Source organism: Lepisma saccharinum, unplaced genomic scaffold, assembly GCF_977018435.1.
Source record: "Lepisma saccharinum unplaced genomic scaffold, izLepSacc3.1 HAP1_SCAFFOLD_41, whole genome shotgun sequence".
In the NCBI taxonomy this organism is placed as follows: Eukaryota; Metazoa; Arthropoda; class Insecta; order Zygentoma; family Lepismatidae; genus Lepisma; species Lepisma saccharinum.
The window spans coordinates 1,753,533-1,765,775 of record NW_028142901.1 but is presented as its reverse complement, the minus strand read 5'-3'; positions in this window follow the sequence as shown (position 1 = coordinate 1,765,775).

Below are 12,243 nucleotides of genomic sequence, written 5' to 3'. Positions count from 1 at the left end.
TTGGCGGGAATGTTTCAAAATTCGATAGGATTCAAGATGCAACAACGCACTACAATAATCAAAGCAAGAGAAGCTAATCGCAACGGTTAGAGTAAGTTTTTTAAAGCAAAAATGGCAAGCATGCCCGTTCCGTTGCTTTATTGGTGGTTCCGTTGCTTTTTTGTGCACCCAGAAGAGAGCCTATTTGTAAGGTTCAAATGAAAGATATCGCTAAGCCCTAAGAATTGGTGAAAGGGGAAGGTCATTGCAAGATAGCGTGACGGTATGGTAACAAGCAGGTTTAGGGTTCGAGTCACGGAAAAATGTTTATTCTCCATTTGAAATTCAGCGTAAATGCTCAATTGTAACAATTTTTCAAGTTTGAATAGGAAAGTCAGTTTTGGCGGGAATGTTTCAAATTTCGATAATATGCAAGATGCAACAATACACTACAATAATCAAGCCAAGAGAAGCTAATCGCAACGGTTAGAGTAAGTTTTTTAAAGCAAAAATGGCAAGCATGCCCGTTGCGTTTCTTTTTTGGTGGTTCCGTTGCTTTTTTTGCACCCAGAAAAGTGCCAATTTGTAAGGCTCAAATGAAAGATATCGCTAAGCCCTAAGAATTGGTGAAAGGGGAAGGTCATTGCAAGATAGCGTGACGGTATGGTAACAAGCAGGTTTAGGGTTCGAGTCACGGAAATATGTTTATTCTCCATTCGAAATTCAGAGTAAATGCTCATTTGTAACTGTTTTTTCAAGTTTGAATTGAAAAGTCAGTTTTGGCGGGAATGTTTCAAATTTCGATAATATGCAAGATGCAACAATACACTACAATAATCAAAGCAAGAGAAGCTAATCGCAATGGTTAGAGTAAGTTTTTTCAAGCAAAAATGGCAAGGATGCCCGTTCCGTTGCTTTTTTGGTGGTTCCGTTGCTTTTTTGTGCACCCAGAAAAGTTCCTATTCGTAAGGTTCAAATGAAAGATATCGCTAAGCCCTAAGAATTGGTGAAAGGGGAAGGTCATTGCAAGATAGCGTGATGGTATGGTAACAAGCAGGTTTAGGGTTCGAGTCACGGGAAATGTTTGATTCTCCATTTGAAATTCAGTGTAAATTCTCAATTTTAACGGTTTCTTCTCGTTTGAATTGAAAAGTCAGTTTTGGGCGGGAATGTTTCAAAATTCGATAGGTTGCAAGATGCAACAACACACTACAATAATCAAAGCAAGAGAAGCTAATCGCAACGGTTAGAGTAAGTTTTTTAAAGCAAAATTGGCAAGCATGCCCGTTCCGTTGCTTTTTTGGTGGTTCCGTTGCTTTTTCGTGCACTCTTAAATCTACCTTTTTGTCTGCTTCAAATGAAAGATATCGCTAAGCCCTAAGAATTGGTGAAAGGGGAAGGTCCCTGGAAGATAAGTTAAACGTGACGTAATCGGGAGGTGTAGTGTTCGAGTCACTTTAATATATTTATTCTCCATTGTAAATTCAGAGTCAATCCTAAATTGTAACGGTTTTTCAAGTTTGAATAGGAAAGTCACTTTTGGCGGGATTGTTTCAAATTTCGATAATATGCAAGATGCAACAATACACTACAACAATCAAAGCAAGAGAAGCTAATCGCAACGGTTAGAGTAAGTTTTTTAAAGCAAAAATGGCAAGCATGCCCGTTCCGTTGCTTTTTTGGTGGTTCCGTTGCTTTTTTGTGCACCCAGAAGAGAGCCTATTTGTAAAGTTCAAATGAAAGATATCGCTAAGCCCTAAGAAATGGTGAAAGGTCAAGGTCATTGCAAGATAGCGTGACGGTATGGTAACAAGCAGGTTTAGGGTTCGAGTCACGGAAATATGTTTATTCTCCATTTGAAATTCAGCGTAAATGCTCAATTGTAACGGTTTTTCAAGTTTGAATAGGAAAGTCAGTTTTGGCGGGAATGTTTCAAATTTCGATAATATGCAAGATGCAACAATACACTACAACAATCAAAGCAAGAGAAGCTAATCGCAACGGTTAGAGTAAGTTTTTTAAAGCAAAAATGGCAAGCATGCCCGTTCCGTTGCTTTTTTGGTGGTTCCGTTGCTTTTTTGTGCACCCAGAAGAGAGCCTATTAGTAAGGTTCAAATGAAAGATATCGCTAAGCCCTAAGAATTGGTGAAAGGGGAAGGTCATTGCAAGATAGCGTGACGGTATGGTAACAAGCAGGTTGAGGGTTCGAGTCACGGGAAATGTTTGATTCTCCATTCGAAATTCAGAGTAAATGCTCAATTGTAACTGTTTTTTCAAGTTTGAATTGATAAGTCAGTTTTGGCGGGAATGTTTCAAATTTCGATAATATGCAAGATGCAACAATACACTACAATAATCAAGGCAAGGGAAGCTAATCGCAACGGTTAGAGTCAGTTTTTTAAAGCAAAAATGGCAAGCATGCCCGTTCCGTTTCTTTTTTGGTGGTTCCGTTGCTTTTTCTTGCACTCATAAATCAACATTTTTGTCTGCTTCAAATGAAAGATATCGCTAAGCCCTAAGAATTGGTGAAAGGGGAAGGTCATTGCAAGATAGCGTGACGGTATGGTAAAAAGCAGGTTTAGGGTTCGAGTCACGGGAAATGTTTGATTCTCCATTTGAAATTCGGTGTAAATGCTCAATGTTAACGGTTTCTTCAAGTTTGAATTGAAAAGTCAGTTTTGGCGGGAATGTTTCAAAATTCGATAGGATTCAAGATGCAACAACGCACTACAATAATCAAAGCAAGAGAAGCTAATCGCAACGGTTAGAGTAAGTTTTTGGAAGCAAAAATGGCAAGCATGCCCGTTCCGTTGCTTTATTGGTGGTTCCGTTGCTTTTTTGTGCACCCAGAAGAGAGCCTATTTGTAAGGTTCAAATGAAAGTTATCGCTAAGCCCTAAGAATTGGTGAAAGGGGAAGGTCATTGCAAGATAGCGTGACGGTATGGTAACAAGCAGGTTTAGGGTTCGAGTCACGGAAAAATGTTTATTCTCCATTTGAAATTCAGCGTAAATGCTCAATTGTAACAATTTTTCAAGTTTGAATAGGAAAGTCAGTTTTGGCGGGAATGTTTCAAATTTCGATAATATGCAAGATGCAACAATACACTACAATAATCAAACCAAGAGAAGCTAATCGCAACGGTGAGAGTAAGTTTTTTAAAGCAAAAATGGCAAGCATGCCCGTTGCGTTTCTTTTTTGGTGGTTCCGTTGCTTTTTTTGCACCCAGAAAAGTGCCAATTTGTAAGGCTCAAATGAAAGATATCGCTAAGCCCTAAGAATTGGTGAAAGGGGAAGGTCATTGCAAGATAGCGTGACGGTATGGTAACAAGCAGGTTTAGGGTTCGAGTCACGGAAATATGTTTATTCTCCATTCGAAATTCAGAGTAAATGCTCATTTGTAACTGTTTTTTCAAGTTTGAATTGAAAAGTCAGTTTTGGCGGGAATGTTTCAAATTTCGATAATATGCAAGATGCAACAATACACTACAATAATCAAAGCAAGAGAAGCTAATCGCAATGGTTAGAGTAAGTTTTTTCAAGCAAAAATGGCAAGGATGCCCGTTCCGTTGCTTTTTTGGTGGTTCCGTTGCTTTTTTGTGCACCCAGAAAAGTTCCTATTCGTAAGGTTCAAATGAAAGATATCGCTAAGCCCTAAGAATTGGTGAAAGGGGAAGGTCATTGCAAGATAGCGTGATGGTATGGTAACAAGCAGGTTTAGGGTTCGAGTCACGGGAAATGTTTGATTCTCCATTTGAAATTCAGTGTAAATTCTCAATTTTAACGGTTTCTTCTCGTTTGAATTGAAAAGTCAGTTTTGGGCGGGAATGTTTCAAAATTCGATAGGTTGCAAGATGCAACAACACACTACAATAATCAAAGCAAGAGAAGCTAATCGCAACGGTTAGAGTAAGTTTTTTAAAGCAAAATTGGCAAGCATGCCCGTTCCGTTGCTTTTTTGGTGGTTCCGTTGCTTTTTCGTGCACTCTTAATTCTACCTTTTTGTCTGCTTCAAATGAAAGATATCGCTAAGCCCTAAGAATTGGTGAAAGGGGAAGGTCCCTGGAAGATAAGTTAAACGTGACGTAATCGGGAGGTGTAGTGTTCGAGTCACTTTAATATATTTATTCTCCATTGTAAATTCAGAGTCAATCCTAAATTGTAACGGTTTTTCAAGTTTGAATTGAAAAGTCAGTTTTGGCGGGAATGTTTCAATTTTCGATATTATGCAAGATGCAAGAATACACTACAATAATCAAAGCAAGAGAAGCTAATCGCAACGGTTAGAGTAAGTTTTTTAAAGCAAAAATGGCAAGCATGCCCGTTCCGTTTCTTTTTTGGTGGTTCCGTTGCTTTTTTGTGCACCCAGAAAAGTGCCTATTTTTAAGGTTCAAATGAAAGATATCGCTAAGCCCTTAGAATTGGTGAAAGGGGAAGGTCATTGCAAGATAGCGTGACGGTATGGTAACCAGCAGGTTTAGGGTTCGAGTCACGGAAATATGTTTATTCTCCATTTGAAGTTCAGCGTAAATGCTCAATTGTAACGGTTTTTCAAGTTTGAATAGGAAAGTCCGTTTTAGCGGGAATGTTTCAAATTTCGATAATGTGCAAGATGCAACAATACACTACAATAATCAAAGCAAGAGAAGCTAATCGCAATGGTTAGAGTAAGTTTTTTCAATCAAAAATGGCAAGGATGCCCGTTCCGTTGCTTTTTTGGTGGTTCCGTTGCTTTTTTGTGCACCCAGAAAAGAGCCCATTTGTGAGGTTCACATGAAAGATATCGCTAAGCCCTAAGAATTGGTGAAAGGGGAAGGTCATTGCAAGATAGCGTGACGGTATGGTAACAAGCAGGTTTAGGGTTCGAGTCACGGGAAATGTTTGATTCTCCATTCGAAATTCAGAGTAATTGCTCAATTGTAACTGTTTTTAAGTTTGAATTGAAAAGTCAGTTTTTGCGGGAATGTTTCAAATTTCGATAATATGCAAGATGCAACAATACACTACAATAATCATAGCAAGAGAAGCTAATCGCAACGGTTAGAGTAAGTTTTTTAAAGCAAAAATGGCAAGCATGCCCGTTCCGTTTCTTTTTTGGTGGTTCCGTTGCTTTTTCTTGCACTCATAAATCAACATTTTTGTCTGCTTCAAATGAAAGATATCGCTAAGCCCTAAGAATTGGTGAAAGGGGAAGGTCATTGCAAGATAGCGTGACGGTATGGTAAAAAGCAGGTTTGGGGTTCGAGTCACGGGAAATGTCTGATTCTCCATTTGAAATTCGGTGTAAATGCTCAATGTTAACGGTTTCTTCAAGTTTGAATTGAAAAGTCAGTTTTGGCGGGAATGTTTCAAAATTCGATAGGATTCAAGATGCAACAACGCACTACAATAATCAAAGCAAGAGAAGCTAATCGCAACGGTTAGAGTAAGTTTTTTAAAGCAAAAATGGCAAGCATGCCCGTTGCGTTTCTTTTTTGGTGGTTCCGTTGCTTTTTTTGCACCCAGAAAAGTGCCTATTTGTAAGGCTCAAATGAAAGATATCGCTAAGCCCTAAGAATTGGTGAAATAGGAAGGTCATTGCAAGATAGCGTGACGGTATGGTAACAAGCAGGTTTAGGGTTCGAGTCACGGAAATATGTTTATTCTCCATTCGAAATTCAGAGTAAATGCTCATTTGTAACTGTTTTTTCAAGTTTGAATTGAAAAGTCAGTTTTGGCAGGAATGTTTCAAATTTCGATAATATGCAAGACGCAACAATACACTACAATAATCAAAGCAAGGGAAGCTAATCGCAACGGTTAGAGTAAGTTTTTGGAAGCAAAAATGGCAAGCATGCCCGTTCCGTTGCTTTTTTGGTGGTTCCGTTGCTTTTTTGTGCACCCAGAAAACAGCCTATTTGTAAGGTTCAAATGGAAGATAGCTCTAACCCCTGAGCCACGGTTACAGAGGAAGGTCATTGCAGGATAGCGTGACGGTATGGTAATAAGCAGGTTGAGGGTTCGAGTCACGGGAAATGTTTGATTCTCCATTCGAACTTCAGAGTAAATTCTCAATTTTAACGGTTTTTTCAAGTTTGAATTGAAAAGTCAGTTTTGGCGGGAATGTTTCAAATTTCGATAATATGCAAGATGCGACAATACACTACAATAATCAAAGCAAGAGAAGCTAATCGCAATGGTTAGAGTAAGTTTTTTCAAGCAAAAATGGCAAGGATGCCCGTTCCGTTGCTTTTTTGGTGGTTCCGTTGCTTTTTTGTGCACCCAGAAAAGTTCCTATTCGTAAGGTTCAAATGAAAGATATCGCTAAGCCCTAAGAATTGGTGAAAGGGGAAGGTCATTGCAAGATAGCGTGACGGTATGGTAACAAGCAGGTTTAGGGTTCGAGTCACGGGAAATGTTTGATTCTCCATTCGAAATTCAGAGTAAATGCTCAATTGTAACGGTTTTTTCAAGTTTGAATTGAAAAGTCAGTTTTGGCGGGAATGTTTCAAATTTCGATAATATGCAAGATGCAGCAATGCACTACAATAATCAGAGCAAGGGAAGCTAATCGCAACGGTTAGAGTCAGTTTTTTAAAGCAAAAATGGCAAGCATGCCCGTTCCGTTGCTTTTGGTGGTTCCGTTGCTTTTTCTTGCACTCATAAATCAACATTTTTGTCTGTTTCAAATGAAAGATATCGCTAAGCCCTAAGAATTGGTGAAAGGGGAATGTCATTGCAAGATAGCGTGACGGTATGGTAACAAGCAGGTTTAGGGTTCGAGTCACGGGAAATGTTTGATTCTCCATTCGAAATTCAGTGTAAATGCTCAATTTTAACGGTTTATTCAAGTTTGAATTGAAAAGTCAGTTTTGGCGGGAATGTTTCAAAATTCGATAGGATTCAAGATGCAACAACACGCTACAATAATCAAAGCAAGAGAAGCTAATCGCAACAGTTAGAGTAAGTTTTTTAAAGCAAAAATGGCAAGCATGCCCGTTCCGTTGCTTTTTTGGTGGTTCCGTTGCTTTTTCGTGCACTCATAAATCAACCTTTTTGTCTGCTTCAAATGAAAGATATCGCTAAGCCCTAAGAATTGGTGAAAAGGGAAGGTCCCTGGAAGATAAGTTAAACGTGACGTAATCGGGAGGTGTAGTGTTCGAGTCACTTTAATATTTTTATTCTCCATTGTAAATTCAGAGTCAATGCTAAATTGTAACGGTTTTTCAAGTTTGAATAGGAAAGTCATTTTTTTGCGGGAATGTTTCAAATTTAGATAATATGCAAGATGCAACAATACACTACAATAATCAAAGCAAGGAAAGCTAAGCGCAACGCTCTGAGTAAGTTTTTGGAAGCAAAAATAGCAAGCATGCCCGTTCCGTTGCTTTTAGGTGGTTACGTTGCTTATTTGTGCACCCAGAAAAGTGCCTATTTGTAAGGTTCAAATGAAAGATATCGCTAAGCCCTAAGAATTGGTGAAAGGGGAAGGTCATTGCAAAATAGCGTGACGGTATGGTAACAAGCAGGTTTAGGGTTCGAGTCACGGAAATATGTTTATTCTCCATTTGAAATTCAGCGTAAATGCTCAATTGTAACGGTTTTTCAAGTTTGAATAGGAAAGTCAGTTTTGGCGGAAATGTTTCAAATTTCGATAATATGCAAGATGCAACAATACTCTACAACAATCAAAGCAAGAGAAGCTAATCGCAACGGTTAGAGTAAGTTTTTGGAAGCAAAAATGGCAAGCATGCCCGTTCCGTTGCTTTTTTGGTGGTTCCGTTGCTTTTTTGTGCACCCAGAAAAGAGCCCATTTGTGAGGTTCAAATGAAAGATATCGCTAAGCCCTAAGAATTGGTGAAAGGGGAAGGTCATTGCAAGATAGCGTGACGGTATGGTAACAAGCAGGTTTAGGGTTCGAGTCACGGGAAATGTTTGATTCTCCATTCGAAATTCAGAGTAATTGCTCAATTGTAACTGTTTTTAAGTTTGAATTGAAAAGTCAGTTTTTGCGGGAATGTTTCAAATTTCGATAATATGCAAGATGCAACAATACACTACAACAATCAAAGCAAGAGAAGCTAATCGCAACGGTTAGAGTAAGTTTTTTAAAGCAAAAATGGCAAGCATGCCCGTTCCGTTGCTTTTTTGGTGGTTCCGTTGCTTTTTTGTGCACCCAGAAGAGAGCCTATTTGTAAAGTTCAAATGAAAGATATCGCTAAGCCCTAAGAATTGGGGAAAGGTCAAGGTCATTGCAAGATAGCGTGACGGTATGGTAACAAGCAGGTTTAGGGTTCGAGTCACGGAAATATGTTTATTCTCCATTTGAAATTCAGCGTAAATGCTCAATTGTAACGGTTTTTCAAGTTTGAATAGGAAAGTCAGTTTTGGCGGGAATGTTACAAATTTCGATAATATGCAAGATGCAACAATACACTACAACAATCAAAGCAAGAGAAGCTAATCGCAACGGTTAGAGTAAGTTTTTTAAAGCAAAAATGGCAAGCATGCCCGTTCCGTTGCTTTTTTGGTGGTTCCGTTGCTTTTTTGTGCACCCAGAAGAGAGCCTATTAGTAAGGTTCAAATGAAAGATATCGCTAAGCCCTAAGAATTGGTGAAAGGGGAAGGTCATTGCAAGATAGCGTGACGGTATGGTAACAAGCAGGTTTAGGGTTCGAGTCACGGAAATATGTTTATTCTCCATTTGAAATTCAGCGTAAATGCTCAATTGTAACGGTTTTTCAAGTTTGAATAGGAAAGTCACTTTTGGCGGGATTGTTTCAAATTTCGATAATATGCAAGATGCAACAATACACTACAACAATCAAAGCAAGAGAAGCTAATCGCAACGGTTAGAGTAAGTTTTTTAAAGCAAAAATGGCAAGCATGCCCGTTCCGTTGCTTTTTTGGTGGTTCCGTTGCTTTTTTGTGCACCCAGAAGAGAGCCTATTTGTAAAGTTCAAATGAAAGATATCGCTAAGCCCTAAGAATTGGTGAAAGGTCAAGGTCATTGCAAGATAGCGTGACGGTATGGTAACAAGCAGGTTTAGGGTTCGAGTCACGGAAATATGTTTATTCTCAATTTGAAATTCAGCGTAAATGCTCAATTGTAACGGTTTTTCAAGTTTGAATAGGAAAGTCAGTTTTGGCGGGAATGTTTCAAATTTCGATAATATGCAAGATGCAACAATACACTACAACAATCAAAGCAAGAGAAGCTAATCGCAACGGTTAGAGTAAGTTTTTTAAAGCAAAAATGGCAAGCATGCCCGTTCCGTTGCTTTTTTGGTGGTTCCGTTGCTTTTTTGTGCACCCAGAAGAGAGCCTATTAGTAAGGTTCAAATGAAAGATATCGCTAAGCCCTAAGAATTGGTGAAAGGGGAAGGTCATTGCAAGATAGCGTGACGGTATGGTAACAAGCAGGTTGAGGGTTCGAGTCACGGGAAATGTTTGATTCTCCATTCGAAATTCAGAGTAAATGCTCAATTGTAACTGTTTTTTCAAGTTTGAATTGATAAGTCAGTTTTGGCGGGAATGTTTCAAATTTCGATAATATGCAAGATGCAACAATACACTACAATAATCAAGGCAAGGGAAGCTAATCGCAACGGTTAGAGTCAGTTTTTTAAAGCAAAAATGGCAAGCATGCCCGTTCCGTTTCTTTTTTGGTGGTTCCGTTGCTTTTTCTTGCACTCATAAATCAACATTTTTGTCTGCTTCAAATGAAAGATATCGCTAAGCCCTAAGAATTGGTGAAAGGGGAAGGTCATTGCAAGATAGCGTGACGGTATGGTAAAAAGCAGGTTTAGGGTTCGAGTCACGGGAAATGTCTGATTCTCCATTTGAAATTCGGTGTAAATGCTCAATGTTAACGGTTTCTTCAAGTTTGAATTGAAAAGTCAGTTTTGGCGGGAATGTTTCAAAATTCGATAGGATTCAAGATGCAACAACGCACTACAATAATCAAAGCAAGAGAAGCTAATCGCAACGGTTAGAGTCAGTTTTTTAAAGCAAAAATGGCAAGCATGCCCGTTGCGTTTCTTTTTTGGTGGTTCCGTTGCTTTTTTTGCACCCAGAAAAGTGCCTATTTGTAAGGCTCAAATGAAAGATATCGCTAAGCCCTAAGAATTGGTGAAAGGGGAAGGTCATTGCAAGATAGCGTGACGGTATGGTAACAAGCAGGTTTAGGGTTCGAGTCACGGAAATATGTTTATTCTCCATTCGAAATTCAGAGTAAATGCTCATTTGTAACTGTTTTTTCAAGTTTGAATTGAAAAGTCAGTTTTGGCGGGAATGTTTCAAATTTCGATAATATGCAAGACGCAACAATACACTACAATAATCAAAGCAAGGGAAGCTAATCGCAACGGTTAGAGTAAGTTTTTGGAAGCAAAAATGGCAAGCATGCCCGTTCCGTTGCTTTTTTGGTGGTTCCGTTGCTTTTTTGTGCACCCAGAAAACAGCCTATTTGTAAGGTTCAAATGGAAGATAGCTCTAACCCCTGAGCCACGGTTACAGAGGAAGGTCATTGCAGGATAGCGTGACGGTATGGTAATAAGCAGGTTGAGGGTTCGAGTCACGGGAAATGTTTGATTCTCCATTCGAACTTCAGAGTAAATTCTCAATTTTAACGGTTTTTTCAAGTTTGAATTGAAAAGTCAGTTTTGGCGGGAATGTTTCAAATTTCGATAATATGCAAGATGCAACAATACACTACAATAATCAAAGCAAGAGAAGCTAATCGCAATGGTTAGAGTAAGTTTTTTCAAGCAAAAATGGCAAGGATGCCCGTTCCGTTGCTTTTTTGGTGGTTCCGTTGCTTTTTTGTGCACCCAGAAAAGTTCCTATTCGTAAGGTTCAAATGAAAGATATCGCTAAGCCCTAAGAATTGGTGAAAGGGGAAGGTCATTGCAAGATAGCGTGACGGTATGGTAACAAGCAGGTTTAGGGTTCGAGTCACGGGAAATGTTTGATTCTCCATTCGAAATTCAGAGTAAATGCTCAATTGTAACGGTTTTTTCAAGTTTGAATTGAAAAGTCAGTTTTGGCGGGAATGTTTCAAATTTCGATAATATGCAAGATGCAACAATACACTACAACAATCAAAGCAAGAGAAGCTAATCGCAACGGTTAGAGTAAGTTTTTTAAAGCAAAAATGGCAAGCATGCCCGTTCCGTTGCTTTTTTGGTGGTTCCGTTGCTTTTCTGTGCACCCAGAAGAGAGCCTATTTGTAAAGTTCAAATGAAAGATATCGCTAAGCCCTAAGAATTGGTGAAAGGTCAAGGTCATTGCAAGATAGCGTGACGGTATGGTAACAAGCAGGTTTAGGGTTCGAGTCACGGAAATATGTTTATTCTCCATTTGAAATTCAGCGTAAATGCTCAATTGTAACGGTTTTTCAAGTTTGAATAGGAAAGTCAGTTTTGGCGGGAATGTTACAAATTTCGATAATATGCAAGATGCAACAATACACTACAACAATCAAAGCAAGAGAAGCTAATCGCAACGGTTAGAGTAAGTTTTTTAAAGCAAAAATGGCAAGCATGCCCGTTCCGTTGCTTTTTTGGTGGTTCCGTTGCTTTTTTGTGCACCCAGAAGAGAGCCTATTAGTAAGGTTCAAATGAAAGATATCGCTAAGCCCTAAGAATTGGTGAAAGGGGAAGGTCATTGCAAGATAGCGTGACGGTATGGTAACAAGCAGGTTTAGGGTTCGAGTCACGGAAATATGTTTATTCTCCATTTGAAATTCAGCGTAAATGCTCAATTGTAACGGTTTTTCAAGTTTGAATAGGAAAGTCACTTTTGGCGGGATTGTTTCAAATTTCGATAATATGCAAGATGCAACAATACACTACAACAATCAAAGCAAGAGAAGCTAATCGCAACGGTTAGAGTAAGTTTTTTAAAGCAAAAATGGCAAGCATGCCCGTTCCGTTGCTTTTTTGGTGGTTCCGTTGCTTTTCTGTGCACCCAGAAGAGAGCCTATTTGTAAAGTTCAAATGAAAGATATCGCTAAGCCCTAAGAATTGGTGAAAGGTCAAGGTCATTGCAAGATAGCGTGACGGTATGGTAACAAGCAGGTTTAGGGTTCGAGTCACGGAAATATGTTTATTCTCCATTTGAAATTCAGCGTAAATGCTCAATTGTAACGGTTTTTCAAGTTTGAATAGGAAAGTCAGTTTTGGCGGGAATGTTTCAAATTTCGATAATATGCAAGATGCAACAATACACTACAACAATCAAAGCAAGAGAAGCTAATCGCAACGGTTAGAGTAAGTTTTTTAAA